Source organism: Ixodes scapularis, unplaced genomic scaffold, assembly GCF_016920785.2.
Source record: "Ixodes scapularis isolate PalLabHiFi unplaced genomic scaffold, ASM1692078v2 ptg001158l_1___fragment_4___debris__unscaffolded, whole genome shotgun sequence".
Classification (NCBI taxonomy): Eukaryota; Metazoa; Arthropoda; class Arachnida; order Ixodida; family Ixodidae; genus Ixodes; species Ixodes scapularis.
In genome coordinates this window covers 22,501-30,000 of record NW_024610109.1, presented here as the reverse complement: position 1 = coordinate 30,000, position 7,500 = coordinate 22,501, and the positions used below count along the sequence as shown (strand labels likewise).

The 7,500-nt window shown below is 45.4% G+C and overlaps 1 non-coding gene across 1 annotated transcript in view; it reads right to left on the bottom strand.

Annotated features, from left to right (window-relative positions):
• The window catches only part of LOC120845617, a 1,816-nt gene extending 189 nt beyond the window's left edge, over window positions 1–1,627 (bottom strand). Inside the window, exon 1 of the ribosomal RNA XR_005716819.1 lies at window positions 1–1,627. This exon is cut by the window's left edge and continues 189 nt beyond it. This is a non-coding gene — a ribosomal RNA (small subunit ribosomal RNA).
• Window positions 1,628–7,500: the final 5,873 nt, after the last annotated feature.

Below are 7,500 nucleotides of genomic sequence, written 5' to 3'. Positions count from 1 at the left end.
TAATCAACGCGAGCTTATGACTCGCGCTTACTGGGAATTCCTCGTTCAAGGGGAACAATTGCAAGCCCCTATCCCAATCACGAAGGAGGTTCCACGGGTTACCCAGTCTTTACAGACAGGGATAAAAACACGCTGCTTCCTTCAGTGTAGCGCGCGTGCGGCCCCGGACATCTAAGGGCATCACAGACCTGTTATTGCTCTGTTTCGTGCGGCTAGGAGCCGCTTGTCCCTCTAAGAAGGGTGCAAGGTGCAGAGAACCACGCACCTATTTAATAGGCTAGAGTCTCGTTCGTTATCGGAATTAACCAGACAAATCGCTCCACCAACTAAGAACGGCCATGCACCACCATCCACCGAATCAAGAAAGAGCTCTCAATCTGTCAATCCTCCCAGTGTCCGGGCCGGGTAAGTTTTCCCGTGTTGAGTCAAATTAAGCCGCAGGCTCCACTCCTGGTGGTGCCCTTCCGTCAATTCCTTTAAGTTTCAGCTTTGCAACCATACTTCCCCCGGAACCCAAATACTTTGGTTTCCCGGAAGCTGCCCGCCGAGTCATTTGAGTAACTCAGGCGGATCGCTGGTTGGCATCGTTTATGGTTAGAACTAGGGCGGTATCTGATCGCCTTCGAACCTCTAACTTTCGTTCTTGATCAATGAAAACATTCTTGGCAAATGCTTTCGCAGTAGTTCGTCTTGCGACGGTCCAAGAATTTCACCTCTAGCGCCGCAATACGAATGCCCCCGTCTGTCCCTCTTAATCATTATCCTGTATTCCAAAAACCAACAGAACAGAAACAGGATCTTGTTCTATTATTCCATGCACTGTTATTCAGGCGAATCGCCTGCGTTGAGCACTCTAATTTTTTCAAAGTAAACGCGCCGGCCAAAGCAAGGCACCTGATGAAGGGAACCAAGCCACGACAGGCATGATGTTCAGCACGGGCCGTAACGTGGTGTCCACGCACTTCCCGCCTGTAACTGAGATCCAACTACGAGCTTTTTAACCGCAGCAACTTTAGTATACGCTATTGGAGCTGGAATTACCGTGGCTGCTGGCACCAGACTTGCCCTCCAATGGATCCTCGTTAAAGGATTTAGAGTGTACTCATTTCAATTACGGGGCCTCAAAAGAGTCCCGTATTGTTATTTTTCGTCACTACCTCCCCGTGCCGGGAGTGGGTAATTTGCGCGCCTGCTGCCTTTCTTGGATGTGGTAGCCGTTTCTCAGGCTCCCTCTCCGGAATCGAACCCTGATTCTCCGTTACCCGTAACAACCATGGTAGGCGCATAACCTACCATCGACAGTTGATAAGGCAGACACTTGAAAGAAACGTCGCCGGCTCGTGGCCGTGCGATCAGCACAAAGTTATCCAGAGTCACCACACAAAACGGACCGAAGCCCGATTGATCTTGGTCTAATAAAAGCACCCGTCGCCCCGAGGGGCTTCGGGCTCACTGCATGTATTAGCTCTAGAATTGCCACAGTTATCCAAGTAGGAAGAAACGATCTAAGGAACCATAACTGATTTAATGAGCCATTCGCGGTTTCGCCTTGTTTCGGCATGTACTTAGACATGCATGGCTTAATCTTTGAGACAAGCATATGACTACTGGCAGGATCAACCAGGTAATCTTTTCGTGGTGGGTCGCCCAAAACCCTACCAACGCGCGGACGCGGGGCCACGGTCAGGCGCCCCTTACGAACCGCAAACACACACAACGCTTAGGAATTACTTCCAAATCCAAGAAGAAATGAAGCACGTTCGAGCGCGCAGCCGGAATATCCCCGACCGAGGTCGGTACCGACGCGGCAAGAAGCGCATAAATTTCTTTCTCGTCGTAGCAACAGAAAGTCGTACGCCAAAAAAATCATTGACGACGCCTTCGCAGTGTTGCCGAGCTTTCAGGTCCCGTGAGGACGCGAGGACGCACCCCGGCCTTCGGTCAGAACGCACTCGTCATTTCACACCGTTCGGTTAGCGCGGACCTCCGAAACACCCTCCTCTCGCATTCGTTTTCAAGACACAGGTGCACCCGAGAACCGACCCCAACGGCAGACGCCAGAGATCGCAGGTACCTTGCTGTAACGACCATGCGGCGGAGGCAGCGGCCGAGACGGCGACGAAAGGCGTCGGCGACGTCGTCAGACGCCGCTCGCATCAATCGAACGCTCGACAGACCCCACCTCCACATAATAGCACCGATAAGTATAAAGAAGATCCTTCAAGAGCATTCTGTACATAGTTTGTGGTTATCAGTTTCGGTGACTGACTGACTGACTTACTGTCTCTCACTTATGTGGCTCCTCGTTATTCAGTATCATTTATTTGTCCTTCTTTCTTTCTTATTTTTTTCCCCTCTCTCTCTCCTTATATATATATATATATATATATATATATATATATATATATATATATATATATATATATATATATATATATATATATGTATGTATGTTTGTGTGTATATATATATATATATAAATGTTCTTTTTTTTCTGTCTGCCTCTATGTATACATACATACGTACATACATCCTACCCCTATAAAAAAAAATTATTTCTCGCTTTTTATTAAAAACGTGCTGACCCCTGCTTGACTCTGATTACTTCTTTTCGACTTTCATTCATGTTAACATGGTCAACAGAAAGTTTATCGACTTTGTTATTACAAAGTAAACCAATATATACACGGGGCGTTTCATGCGTTTTGAATTGTGTCAGAGCCGAACAATGAGCGCTATAGTAAGTGAGATTGTCACTGCTTTTAATCCGAATGCTCGCGGTATCGCGCGTGTTTACGGCAGGCTTCATAATAGGCAATTTTCTTTCTTTACACTACTCTTCTTTGCTCACTTCATTGTTTCTACCATTGGTTTCGTTTGGAAGGCCCCGCCACTTAGTTCCCAACAAAGTCCTCTCAAGGAACGAAGTGAGAAGCACGGGATTAACAAAAGAAAAAGATGCGTGTTTTCTAGCGGTTACCCGTGTCGCTTTGCGACACGGGCTTTCTGGCGCTTTCAACTGGGCGAGAGCCGAACAATTTACCCTACTGCACTTGCGACGGGCAGCGCTTTCAAACGGAATACTGGAAATCTCGCTTACTCTTCTGGCAAGTTTGATAGGAGACAAATATTATTCTTTTCACGCGAATTGTTCGCTCTATTTCTAATCTCTCTCTTCCGTGTCCTTGGCATGGAACGCCCGCTTCGTCTCCCACAAAGTACTTCCGAGGAATCAAGTGCAAATCACGCGACTTTAAAATGTGCGTGTTTTCTAGCGGTTACCCGTGTCGCCAGGCGACACGGGCTTTCTGGCGCTTTCAACTGGGCGAGAGCCGAACAATTTACCCTACTGCACTTGCGACGGGCAGCGCTTTCAAACGGAATACTGGAAATCTCGCTTACTTTTCTGGCAAGTTTGATAGGAGACAAATATTATTCTTTTCACGCGAATTGTTCGCTCTATTTCTAATCTCTCTCTTCCGTGTCCTTGGCATGGAACGCCCGCTTCGTCTCCCACAAAGTACTTCCGAGGAATCAAGTGCAAATCACGCGACTTTAAAATGTGCGTGTTTTCTAGCGGTTACCCGTGTCGCGAGGCGACACGTGCTTTCTGGCGCTTTCAACTGGGCGAGAGCCGAACACTGTACACTACTGCACTTGCGACGGGCAGCGCTTTCAAACGGAATACTGGAACTCTCGCTTACTTTTCTGGCAAGTTTGATAGGAGACAAATATTATTCTTTTCACGCGAATTGTTCGCTCTATTTCTAATCTCTCTCTTCCGTGTCCTTGGCATGGAACGCCCGCTTCGTCTCCCACAAAGTACTTCCGAGGAATCAAGTGCAAAACACGCGACTTTAAAATGTGCGTGTTTTCTAGCGGTTACCCGTGTCGCGAGGCGACACGGGCTTTCTGGCGCTTTCAACTGGGCGAGAGCCGAACAATGTACACTACTGCACTTGCGACGGGCAGCGCTTTCAAACGGAATACTGGAGATGTCGCGTGCTTTACTGCCAAGCTCAATAAGAGACGAATTTCTTTCTTTTCACGGGAATTATTTCCTCTATTTCTAATCTCGCTCTTTCGTTTCATTGGGAAAGAACGCGCGCTTAGTTAGCCGCAAAGCAGTCTGAATTAATCACGTCCAAAGTACAGAATTTTACAATATATAGTGTTTTTACCGGTTGACCGCGTCAGAAAGCGTACCTTTCCGACGAGGTCTGTGTCGCTTTGACGTGAGCGGGAGCAAGGCGATTTGGGCTAGTGCACGCGAGATTGGCAGCGCTTCAAATTCCAGTACTGTAGATATTGCGTGCATTTTTTACACGCTTGAGGATGTGGGATTTTCTTTCTTGTGACGTGACCCGTTTGTCAAATTGTGTCTCGCTTTTTGGTATCGTTTAAGAAGCCCGTCCGCTTACAATCCTAAAAAAGAAAAAAAAAAGAAATTATTAAAGAAAGACGCCCATACTTTTTTGTTGCTCTTTCTTTTATTATCTGCGCAGGTTTTTAATTTGTGTAAGTTTTGTTTACCGTCCCGACTACGTAGGCGTTCGTACATGCCCGTCCTCGCGCCTTGAATTGTGTGCGAGGGAAATCAATCTCCCCAAGCTAGCTTCATAAATTGCTCGAAAATCGAACGTGAGGAAAGCCAGAGATACGTGGTTTTCACAGGTCGTGCAAGATTAATCCATAAAGTGCGATATTGGTATATATATATATATACATACATACATACACATACATGATTTCTGCGACAAATAGGAAGACAAAAAGACCATGTTCAAGCATAATATAGGAACATTGACACTTTGCACACACAAGGGAGGTCAAATGGCAGGTTTTTCTTCCTTGTGCAGGAAACTTTATTGCAATGTCAGAAGGGAAGTTCCACTCTAGAATTGTGCGCTCAATAAAGGAGGAAAGGAAATGCACTTGAAAACCTTCACAGTTCAAGTAAGAAAACATTTCGAAACGACAGTTTGTTTTCTTGCAGGGAGGAGAAGAGGGGAGAGAGGGAGGGAGGGAGGGAGGGAAGGAAGGAAGGAAGGAAGGGGGGGAGGGGTGCCATGCACGGTGAAGACCAGAGGGTCGAACCGAAAACCGAAGCGAACGAAAAACCGGAACCGAGGAGTTAGTTTCAGCCGAACCGAAACTGACCCGCCAACTTGGAACTGTACGGAAGAAAATATAACTGTCTATTAGTCTGACGATGAATAGAAGTACAAGGGTGTACGGCAGGGATAGCTGAAAAAAAAAAGGCTCTATGGACTTGGAGCGGCAGCCCAAAGTCGATGACGACGAAAAGAAAGCACACAGTTTCGGAAAACAGGCGGTAAGAAAGCGACAAATTAAGTAGCCGTCATGTCGAGTTGATTGCTTAGCTCTATTTAAGATGAAGGAAAAAAAAAGTAGCACAATTGATGCTTACTTGCTAAATTGAATCAACCATTATCTTGTAAAGAAAAAAAACCTCAAATGCCAATCACCTGTATTTTAGGCGACCCAACAGACTGATAACTTTTAAATTCAGGCTAAAATATAACACAAAAAAAAAACAAGGAAAGACAGATATGTATGTAGCTTGTCATTTACTGCTCCATCAAATTTAAATAAAGCAATTTATTTCTCGGCACCTGAAAATAAGCGAACCCTACAAATGAATGGAAAGATACCCGTTTGCACTCTTGAAATAGTGCCTATTACGAAAAGAAGCACCAGGTAAATATAATATCACTTTAGCTTCTTCTTTTTCTTTTTAATACGGTACGCTGTTGGTTCATCTTAGTAAAATATATAAAATAGCGCAAAAAAGACGAGGACAAGGAGTATACAGGACAGGCACTCACTTTCAACTAGTTTTATTCAGGAAAAGTAAACATACATATATAGCTTTTATTCACGATAAGTGCCGAGGGCAGCCGAGAAGGCGGCAATAGCCCCGGATGGTTTGATCGTGCTGGGAGACACCAGCATCCCAGCTCAAATATCTTCTACCCTTAAGAATATGTGCTGGTTTGCCTGTCGTGTGTATATACATGTTCACTTTTCCTGAATGAAACTAGTTCAACATCAGCGCCTGTCCTGTATACCTCTTGTTCTTCTATTTGTTGTGCTATTTTAATGTCCTACATTACTTTTGTGCTCCCGCAAATCGAAGCAAACCAATAAAAAATTCGGTTCGACACTCTGGTGGAAACTAAAAGCTTAGAAAGAAAGAGGAAAAAAAGAAAAAGGAAAACATTTCTACAATAATGATAAGCAGGAGGAGGAGGAGGAGAACAAGAAGGCTAATAATGTGGAAAAAAAGACACGACCCAAATAAATCAATACAAAGGATGGTATAAGTCATGCATACTTACCACATGTAAAATTAATTAAAAAAAAAAATTAGAAAACAAAAATGTGTATTTATATATATATATATATATATATTTTTTTTCTTTTATCCAGAGGCTTTGGCGCACGCACAGCACTGCACTGCACTGCACTGCACTGCACTGCACAACACAACACAACGACAGACTTTCCACAAACACACCACTGCGTACGAGGACACGACCACGTAGAGCTGCACGAAAACAAGCGCCGTAACTTAATAAAAAAAAATAAAAAAATCCTTTCACTGGACGGACGGCACAAGAACGGAAACTGCTCAAAGAGCACACACACACACGACACATATTAATGAATTAATAAGGGGCACAAGTAGAACGTAGGACACGGCACCCACACCAGAGGCCTTGCACAAGCACAGCACTGAGCACTGAGCACTGAGCAGCAGGTCACAGGACAGAAATGACGTCCACGCTGAGTAGGCCGAAGGCAGGGAATTACGGACGCACGCGAGGTCACCCACAGGCACTTTCACCGGAACCACGCCACAACACCACGCTGCAGAGCGCGCACTGCAAAGCGAAACCATGCGCTCACCTTCGGAAAGCACGGAGGGCGAGCGGCACAGAGAAGCAAAAAGACGTCAAAAGCACATCGCGATGAAGCGGCGGCGAATGAACACTACTCACTGGTGGAAATGGATATCTCCTCAAGCGAAAACATGCAATGAACACGCATGGTTTAAGATGCACGTGGGAGACGCGCACACTTTCAGAAACCAGGTACGCCAACGCACGCGGGCAATAAGACGGACAAAACGCGTCGAAAATACATCGCGTGCAAGCAGCGCCGACTGCATACTACTCACGGTTGCAAAGGTTTCTTACAAGTTTGCACTCCAGAATCTTAACGCGTTGGAAAGCGTCCGAGCTCACCAAGAACCAAGAACTATCACTCCGCAGGAACAACGCAAAACAAAAGCAAAAAAAAAATAATAATAAAAAAAAAAAAAAATGTAGGAGACCGCTAGATAGATGAAAACACCGTCATACTTTGTAAACAGAATTTGGAAAATAAGTAGCGCCGCCAGGTGGTCGGCGCCCAAATAGATGCGGAGGCGCGCCTAAATTGTTTAAATATTTGCTGTTTATATGACGAGACGAC